Here is an 8369-nt window from a genome sequence, read left to right as displayed (position 1 = left end):
CATCACTTCCTCCACATTCTATTCGCCAGAAGCAAGTCACTAAAGCAGGCCCACATTCAAAGGAAGGGTAATTTGTCTCCATACTTTGATGGACGAGTGTCCAAGAATATGAAAACATGTTTTAAAGCCACCTATATAAATGATAAAATAGAAATTTGCAATTCAACAAATGCTATTCTATTGAAAGCAAAAGGACAGTCAGATTTGATCCAGGGATAAAATCTAGGATATCTAAGATATCTGCCCAAGATGTTAGTCTCTAGCCTATGAGGCTATTTAAATTTATTTGCTTATTTTAGTAGGTCACTAAGTTTACTTTGAATTTTTTATTTTTCTCAAAAAATATATATATGAAAGTTGAAATAGAAAGCAAAAGCTAAGGAACAATGCATCTAAGAAGTGTTAAATCATTTCTGAAATCAGTTACCCAAGACATTTGGTGTAATTTTACTCTTGTCAATTTCAGCTGTGACTAATGAGAAACAAATTATTTGTAAATGCTGATTGTAGTACTTCGTTCAGAGGATTATTACGAGGATTGGTTGAGATAGAGCAGAGCCTGGCACATAATAAATTCCTTTGTTTCCCTCAGTTTTAATTTTTTGTTGTTCCTCTTAGGGTATTTTTTTAAATTGAAGTATGGTTGATTTTAACTTTTATTTGGCTGTGCCACATGGCTTGTGGGATCTTAGTTCCCCCAAAAGAGATTGAACCTCGGTGGCAGTAATCCAACCACTGGACCACCAGAGAATTCCTGAAGTATAGCTGATTTTAAATTTAAATTAATTGAAATTAAAATTGTAAATGCCTTTCTTCAGTCTTGAAAATCATATTTTAAATGTTTAATAGCCACACAAGGCTAGTGACTATTATATTGTACAACACAATTATAGAACTTTTCCATAATTGCAGAAAGTTCTATTGGACAGTATCAATCTAGAATAATGAAAGAAATGTGCATTCTTTAGGTGTCAATCAGAATTGCTCACCTATCTTATTAAGCTCTTGGTAGGCACTAGGCAGCAGAAATGTCCAAATTTTAACATTTGACAAGAGTATGTGCTGCGTGAAATCTGTAATGGTAATAAAGGAGAGTTCCATACACCTTAACAATCCACGGGGCAGGAGATCGACTCAAGGAAGTCTCTCTTCCTTTACAGTAAATGAAGGCTTCTAACCAAGACTCAAGGGCTTGCCAAGTGACTCTGGTACAGAATCTGCCTGCCAATGCAGGAGCCAGAGGGGACTCGGGTTCGCTCCCTGGGTCAGGAAGATCCCATGGAGGAGAAAATGGCAACCCATTGCAGTATTCTTGCCAGGATAATCCCATGGACAGGGGAGCCTGGCTGACCACAGTCCGTGGGGTATCAAAGAGTTGAACATGACAGAGTGACTGAACATAGATGCACGCAATCAAGACCCAAATAGCCAGCCACCCCAACCTCCATGTGGGGATTTTCAGTGGAGGATCTACCACTGAATTTTAGCAAGACTAAAATTTCCTTCAAGATGGTTTGCAAAAACTGTTTTCTAAAAACAGCTGAAGGAAAGAAAGATAAAAATCAAAGTTACAAAGTAAATCCCCTCACTCTTTCATTCAACCAAAATATATTGAACAGGCATGCATGTTACAGTTTGTACCTGAAAACATTTTCAAAATAGATTTTACCAATCTCCTGGGCCTCAGAAACAAATATCAATAATGCACCCAAAAAATATCTGCTTTTAAGTAGCATAATTTTCTAGTGAAACCACCAGAGGAAAATGGTTGCGAGATGTCCCCTAAGTAGCTGAAAAAGTTGGCTGGCTATATATAAGCATTAGATATAAGGCAATTAGATTGAATATATTACCTGCCAAAAACGATGATTTGGGATTTAGAGAAGTTGAAATCAAGCCACTCTGTTTTCCAGTAAGACAGAGAGGCCATTTCTGGTTAGCAACAATAAAATTATATCACCAGCATAGAGAATAGTTATTTTTATACTTTTCATAATAGGGGTATGTGCAGTTAGATCATGCACAAATTGTTTCAAATCGTTAAGAAATAAATTAAAAAGAAGGACTGGAGGAAGCAGAGGCAGAACACACTCCCATTTCTTGAAGACTGAAATTATTATCTGATCTATTAGACCGTTTTCATGAATGTTTGCTGTGGTCGAAAGCTCAGGTTGAACATAAACATTTGTTATCAGATCTTGCATCCCAGCTGTGTTGAATGTCTTCCATTTGGCCTTCTCCATCTCCCCTCCACACTTCTCCCCCACTGCTTTGTGCCCTCAGAAGGCTGAACCATCTGAGCTGCATCAATAAGCTCCCTTTCCCTCTGACTTCTGGAGGAGTTCAGCCAATGGGAGGTACTAGCAGGAGAAGAGAGGATGAGAAGATAGAAAGGTTAGACTATCTGTTCCCCATCCTTCCCTGCCTGGCCACTGGGGCTTGATTCCATTCCCTAAACAAAGGCTCTCTATGCCAGGCAGCCTTCACTATATAGCTGTACTCTTCGAATTTCAGTAAACCCTCACTTTCTTTGATCACTCGGGCTTGTGAGTTGCAATGTACCCAAGGAACTACAACAACCCTTGTAGATTTTTTCTTAACCTTGCCCATACCTTTGTATATAGTTCCTTTCTTAACTTCCCTTTTGTTATTCAGTTTGTATGGACTATCTCTTTATAAGCACTGATTGATATACTAGTCCATTACTAGTTTTTATGCACAAACACCAAATCAAGGTCAGTTATATCTATAAGCAATGTTAAAGCTATTCTTGACAGATTTTTTCCAACACACAATAGCAAGATTAGTGATGGAATATTTTACCTAAGCCCAACCTTGTTCCTCATAGAAAATATTAGTCAGGGGAAAAAAAAACAGAACTATAATTTATGAAAGACAAAACCAGCACAACATTTATATGAAAAGTCTACCAAAATAATGTCTTTATGACTTGATAGAGCAATACTGTCCTTTTCTAAAAAGCAGGGGAAGGAAGGCTTCAACCCGGTAAAATTAATGAGAGTAAGCCAATTAGCTCCCAATCAGAAGAGAATTTGAGCAGTTCTGGTAGTGGTAAGTCTTCAGAAAGCACTTTGTAATCAAAGCACTACATGAGGAAGTAAAACCAGAATCTAACTGGAGATAAGACTCGTTCTCCCAAAGATTCGTGTAATTGTTCTTGACCTGAAGGCCTTGCAGCTGCCCTACCTACCACCATGCTGCAGGGAATGAACAAAATCCTCACAGTCAAGCAAACTTGCTTTCAAATCTTTCCAAGTCAAATCGTTTATAAAGTGGAAAACATCTCCAATGTAGAGCAGTTGTGAGGACCAAACAGAAAAACAGATATTAAAATACCTAGCACAGGGATGGCCCTTGTGGACCAGTGGTTAAGAATCCACCTTCCAATGCAGGGGACACAAGTTTGATCCCTGGTGCGGGAACTAGCATCCTACATGCTGTGGGGCAACTACGCCCACAGGCCCCAACTAGAGAAGCCAGTGCACCACAAGGAAAGATCCTGCATGCCACAGTGAAGATCCTGAGTGCCGCAACTAAGAGCCAACGCAGCCAGATAAACAAATGAATACTTTAATTAATTAATAAAATATCTAGCACAGCTTCTGATGCATTAAAAGTTGCTTAACAAATGGAAATTCAAAAACAAAATCAACAAAAGGAAACCAAAGACTTCTAACTCACGACCAGCCTGAAAATCAGCAAGTGGGTCAGCGGGAAAATAAAAGGTTGTTGATAAAGTATCCACTCTCCCCCTCCCAAGTCACCCCTGTGTCGTGAACATTATTTTGAGGAACTTTGTAACGGATGAATTTCCTTCTCAAGGGGACTTAAGAATTATTCTCATTCCCTGCCCTAGAAGAGCTTCTACTTTTTTTCTTCCACCATTTTATGTTTTGATGGTAATTAACTGTTTTTTCCCCGTGCGCCATAGTGATCATTTCTTGCTATTACAAACTACCCCAAAGGCCAACAGAGTTCAAGTAGGTACTAGACTGAAGTAGGCAACTCATTGGTAGCCTTGGTGCCCTCTCAACTGGCCAAGAATTCCCCAGGTACCTTGTTTTAGAATTGTCCTAACTGGGGGACTTCCCTGGCAGTCCAGTGGTTAAGACACTGCATTTCCAATGCAGGGGACATAGGTTTGATCCCTGGTCAGGGAACTAAGATCCGACAAAAAATGATAGGTAGATAGATAGATAGATAGAAATGTCCTAAATGTAGTGCCCAGCTGGGTCCTCTTCTACATTTTTTGAGACCATACCATCTGAGTAATTAAACATTGCCTTTGCCTGGGTTGATAACATTGACAACCCAGAAGATCATCATTTTCTCACAAAAGGGGTATCTTCTTTTGTGTGTCCTGGGTTGTGTCCGAGACAGCTTACTGACTCTACATCTGAGTGGCATTCATATTTCAAGAACAATTGTAAGACAAAGAGGTAATTCAGCAGAACCTTAAGGAAATGGGACTAAGAACAGGTTATTTTGACAAGTGGGAGAGGAAGAGCATTCCAAAGACTCAGCTGGTACACAATGTGCTGCTAAAAAAAATCAATGAAAGCACATACAAAAGACCCCTGAAGACAAATCAGCTCAGAGAGCCTGCCCTATCCCTGGAGTTGGCTTATAGATCCCTAACCCTGCTATCATGGACCCAGTTTCCCCAGCTTTCCTAATCCTGAAATTGCTGCTCCACTATCCCATGGCCAAGGTCCAGGTGGATTCCTCAATGAAATGTTACATAGTGAAGAGAGCCAACTCAACTCCAGAAGAACACCTGCCATGTGCCAGGCATTGCATAGCATGTTCTTATACATATTATCTCTGTTAACCCTTACAGTAATCACATAAAATATACAACATAACTCTTATTTCACAGGTACAGAAACAAATATTTTGAGATGCTAGATAACTCGCCCAAAGTTAAGTTTTAGAATTATAATTGCACCAGATCTCCCTGTTCCCATTCTCATTCCTCCATTCTGCCACGCGTTCATCAAGGACTTCATCTATTATTCAGAATCTTTATATACAGCTGTGGAGATAATGTGTCATGTACCTATAATACATTATCTTCTCTCCATCATTAGTTCTTCAACTTGTACACAAAGGTATGGAGACAGTATCGATGACCTTCAGAAATCCATGTAACCCAAGGTACTGCATCCTCCTTTCCTATAATTTACCTGAAATAGCTGGAATCTTAGTAATAAACACCTATATTTGTCATCTACTGCTACATAATAAGCCATCCCAAAATTAATGGCTTAAAACAACTATTTATTATATCTCATGATTCTGTGAGTATTAGGGCCATTCTTTATTGGCCTGGGCTCACTCATGAAGCCACATTTAGCTGATGGGTTGGTTGGGTTCAGGGTTAAACTGGGACAGTTTTAGGTGACTGGGCTAATCTCTCCACATGGTCCTTCATTAGATTTCTTCACAGCATGGTGATCTCAAGGCAGCTTCCAAGAAGACAAAGACCAGTGTAAAAGCACTTTTAAGCCTCTACTTGCATCACATGTGATGAGTTCCACTGATCAAAATAAGTCTTATGGCTGAGTATAAAGTCATTGTGTACCCAGGGGCATGGATACCATAGGGCACAATTTATTGGGGCCCATTACTATAATGAGAAACCACAGTCTTCCCCTTGGCCCTACCAATTCACATCTCTCTTATTTGAAAAATTGACTACTCCTCCCCCAACTATCAAGATCTCCTCCAATCATGTCATCAAACTATAGGTCCTGGATCTCCTGACTAGCTAAGGTCTAGATGTGCTTAAGGCTTCTCAGGTGCAGTCCCTCATGAAGCTTCTCAGGTGTGGCTTCATATCATTCAGAGACCCATGGACTGAAAAAATAACTCATCTTCTCCACACATATCCAGCATGCAACTGTGAGAACTGAACACCCAATAAGCACTCCCATTCACGAGGGGGAGGACCAGGGAGCCACACAGCAGTTACTGGTCCATTCAGTTCAGTTCAGTCGCTCAGTCGTGTCCAACTCTTTACGACCCCATGGACCACAGCACGCCAGGCCTCCCTGTCTATCACCAACTCCCAGAATCCACCCAAAACCATGTCCATTGTGTCGGTGATGCCATCCAACCATCTCATCCTCTGTCGTCCCCTTCTCCTCCTGCCCTCAATCTTTCCCAGCATCAGGGTCTTTTCAAATGAGTCAGCTCTCCACAGCAGGTGGCCAAAGTATTGGAGTTTCAGCTTCAACATCAGTCCCTCCAATGAATACCCAGGACTAATCTCCTTTAGGATGGACTGGTTGGATCTCCTTGCAGCCCAAAGGACTCTTAAGAGTCTTCTCCAACACCACAGTTCAAAAGCATCAATTCTTCGGCACTCAGCTTTCTTCACAGTCCGACTCTCACATCCATACATGACCACTGGAAAAACCATAGCCTTGACTAGATGGACCTTTGTTGACAAAGTAATGTCTCTGCTTTTTAATATGCTGTCTAGGTTGGTCATAACTTTCCTTTCAAGGAGCAAGCGTCTTTTAATTTCATGGCTATAATCACCATCCACAGTGATTTTGGAGCCCCAAAAAATAAAGTCTGACACTGTTTTGACTGTTTCCCCATCTATTTGCCAGGAAGTGATGAGACCGGATGCCATGATCTTCGTTTTCTGAATGTTGAGCTTTAAGCCAACTTTTTCACTCTCCTCTTTCACTTTCATCAAGAGGCTCTTTAGGTCCTCTTCACTTTCTGCCATAAGGGTGATGTCATCTGCATATCTGAGGTTATTGATATTTCTCCCGGCAATCTTGATTCCAGCTTGTGCTTCTTCCAGCCCAGCATTTCTCATGATGTACTCTGCATAGAAGTTAAATAAGCAGGGTGACAATCTACAGCCTTGACATACTTCTTTTCCTATTTGGAACCAGTCTGTTGTTCCATGTCCAGTTCTAACTGTTGCTTCCTGACCTGCATACAGGTTTCTCAAGAGGTAAGTCAGGTGGTCTGGTATTCCCATCTCTTTCAGAATTTTCCACAGTTTATTGTGATCCACACAGTCAGAGGCTTTGGCATAGTCAATAAAGCAGAAATAGATGTTTTTCTGGAACTCTCTTGCTTTTTCAATGATCCAGCAGATGTTGGCAATTTGATGACTGGTTCCTCTGCCTTTTCTAAAACCAGCTTGAACATCTGGAAGTTCACAGTTCACGTATTGCTGAAGCCTGGCTTGGAGAATTTTGAGCATTACTTTACTAGCGTATGAGATGAGTACAATTATGCGGTAGTTTGAGCATTCTTTGGCATTGCCTTTCTTTGGGATTGGAATGAAAACTAACCTTTTCCAGTCCTGTGGCCACTGCTGAGTTTTCCAAATTTGCTGGCCTATTGAGTGCAGTACTTTCACAGCATCATCTTTCAGGATTTGAAATAGCTCCACTGGAATTCCATCACCTCCACTAGGTTTGTTCGTAGTGATGCTTCCTAAGGCCCACCTGACTTCACATTCCAGGATGTCTAGCTCTTGGTTAGTGTGAGTGATCACACCATGATGATTATCTGGGTCATGAAGATCTTTTTTGTACAGTTCTTCTGTGTATTCTTGCCACCTCTTCTTAATATCTTCTGCTTCTGTTAGGTCCATACCATTTCTGTTCTTTATTGAGCCCATCTTTGCATGAAATGTTCCCCTGGTATCTCTAATTTTCTTGAAGAGATCTCTAGTCTTTCCCATTCTGTTGTTTTCCTCTATTTCTTTGCATTGATCACTGAGGAAGGCTTTCTTATCTCTCCTTGCTATTCTTTGGAACTCTGCATTCAAATGGGTATATCTTTCCTTTTCTCCTTTGCTTTTGGCTTCTCTTATTTTCACAGCTATTTGTAAGGCCTCATCAGACAGCCATTTTGCTTTTTTGCATTTTTTTTTCTTGGGGATGGTCTTGCTCCCTGTCTCCTGTACAATGTCATGAACCTCCATCCATAGTTCATCAGGCACTCTATCCGATCTAGTCCCTTAAATCTATTTCTCACTTCCACTGTATAGTCATGAGGGATTTGATTTAGGTCATACCTGAATGGTCTAGTGGTTTTCCCCACTTTCTTCAATTTAACTGAATTTGGCAATAAGGAATTCATGATCTGAGCCACAATCCACTCCTGGTCTTGTTTTTGATGACTGTATAGAGCTTCTCCATCTTTGGCTGCAAAGGATATAATCAATCTGATTTCAGTGTTGACCATCTGGTGATGTACATGTGTAGAGTCTTCTCCTGTGTTGTTGGAAGAGGCTGTTTGCTATGACCTGGTCCATAGCAATTCTGAAATCCAGGCAGGCAAATGTTGTAGAGCCTCCTACTCTGATTATG

Source organism: Bubalus kerabau, chromosome 6 (assembly GCF_029407905.1).
Source record: "Bubalus kerabau isolate K-KA32 ecotype Philippines breed swamp buffalo chromosome 6, PCC_UOA_SB_1v2, whole genome shotgun sequence".
NCBI classification, from domain to species: domain Eukaryota; kingdom Metazoa; phylum Chordata; class Mammalia; order Artiodactyla; family Bovidae; genus Bubalus; species Bubalus kerabau.
The sequence above is the reverse complement of the archived record's forward strand: the minus strand, read 5'-3'. Positions refer to the sequence as shown.